Source organism: Trichosurus vulpecula, chromosome 4 (assembly GCF_011100635.1).
Source record: "Trichosurus vulpecula isolate mTriVul1 chromosome 4, mTriVul1.pri, whole genome shotgun sequence".
Taxonomy (NCBI): domain Eukaryota; kingdom Metazoa; phylum Chordata; class Mammalia; order Diprotodontia; family Phalangeridae; genus Trichosurus; species Trichosurus vulpecula.
The window spans coordinates 67,219,832-67,221,789 of record NC_050576.1 but is presented as its reverse complement, the minus strand read 5'-3'; the positions used below and the strand labels follow the sequence as shown (position 1 = coordinate 67,221,789).

Here is a 1,958-nt window from a genome sequence, read left to right as displayed (position 1 = left end):
TAACTACTTTGAGAAAAGCTGAAACTGTTTAACAGTCATAGTTTTTATTCAACTTGGTTATTACATCCCAGATGAATGTTTTTCTGTGTTCAAAAATACTGAACCTGAAAGTTTTTTTTAAAATAATCCTGATTTCACTTACAGTAAGCATAAATCACAAGCTTGTATTGCAAAACTGTTAAACTTCGTTTTGTTTTCTATTTCTTTAAAAAAAGTTGACCAATGCTCCTTGGCTACCTACGCAATGTTTAATTGAAAATCACTGGAGTTTTTCTGTAAAACTTGGTCATGTACTCTCATGCTGCTTTGACCACTGTAGCCTCCTCCATAACCCCCACTCAGCTGCTGGCTAGCTGGGCCACTGTAACTGGACTGGTTTGACAAGCCCATGCCTCCCGTCATTTGGCTACCATAAGCACCACCGCTTGCTCCTGCTGTAGAATTCAAGAAGAGTTCTACATATCTGTGCTGCATATTGGCTTTGTCTTTTGACATAGCTGCCACAGCATCTTCATGAGTAGAAAATTCAACATCTGCTTCTCCAATTGAGAGTCCAATTTCAATGTGTACTTGAACAGGGTTGAGTGGTGAGAAAAAATTGTAAATATCACTTTCAGTAGCTCTGTAATATAATCCTCTCATGTGCACACAATGGCCTGTTGTACTCTGGAAAGTGGATCCACCATCTCCATATCTATGATCAGACATTCCTGAAAAACAGTAATTGAGGTCTCTTCCAAATCTATCCAACCCAAAGCCATATCCATCATTATATCCATTGTAGTCATCACAGCCTCCATACCCTGCACCGTAGGTACCTCATCTCATTCTTTCAAACCCAGCTCCTCTACCAATGCTGTTATAGCCTCTGCTAGCCCCAGGCCTGTTATAAGGACCTGGCTGCTATATAGCCATTAGTTTTTGAGGAGGATCATAATGAGTATGAGCTTCTGCCTGGCTGCTCTTGAAGTTTTCAATGTACCTGTGCCCTATTCTTTCCCTGTGTTTCATTAGAGCCTTTTTGGCTATTTCTTGTGAAGCAAACTGCATGAAGGCCTCCCCCGTACTCCTCCCCTGGAAGTCCACCAGCAGTGTTATCCCACATGGCATGATTTCCAACCCTGAAAAAAACTGAACAATTTCTTCCTTACTGCAGCCAAATGGGAGTCCTCTAAGGCGCACAAAGCCATCATTGGCAGTATCAGGACTATTTGGACCAGAATGCTTCAACACCAATCCATTTCAACATTATTTGACTTGAATACTTCAACATATCTGTGGCCTATAGTTTCTCTGTCTTTTTTCAGTGCCAATTTGACTCCATTTTCTGATTCAAGTTCAACAAATACTTCTCCACTTAATCTGCCTTCTCGGGTACAGATGAAACGAATGCCTGATGCCCCATTTTGAATTTTGCATTCCAAGAAGAAGCGTTGGACTTCATCTGCTGAACAGGGCCAGGGCAAGCCCTGGACCTTCACCACAAAGCCTTTTCCACCTTCGATGCTCAGCATCATCTTGTTCAGTCGTCAGTGGTGGCTTGATACTTGACTTTGTTACGGCTGACTCACAGAAAATCTAAGTGAGGGCTTTTAAGGATGGAGGAGACATAGGTTTGTTTGTAAGCATCAGGGAAAGCAGACACTAGATAGGGAGAAACTGAAGATAAGAGAGTGGAAATGATAGTGGGAGGCAATCTGCTGGAAAATACAAGAAGAGCTGGGATCAAAGGCACATGTAGAGAAGTTATACTTGGTGTAGAGAAGTTATACTTGCCAAAGAGAAGGATCACCTCTTCATCTGAGACCAAACTGAAGGAGGGGACAGTGGGAAAACATCCAAGTATAGTGATATGGGGAGAGAAAAAAGAGGAAGCTAATACAACACCCATTCCTATTAAAAACACTAGAAAGCATAGGAATAAATGGAGCCTTCCTTAAAATTATAAATAGCATCTA

The 1,958-nt window shown here is 41.5% G+C and overlaps 1 pseudogene; it reads right to left on the bottom strand.

Annotated features, from left to right (window-relative positions):
- Positions 1 to 237: 237 nt before the first annotated feature.
- On the bottom strand, positions 238 to 1,532 carry LOC118847955 (annotated as a pseudogene).
- Positions 1,533 to 1,958: the final 426 nt, after the last annotated feature.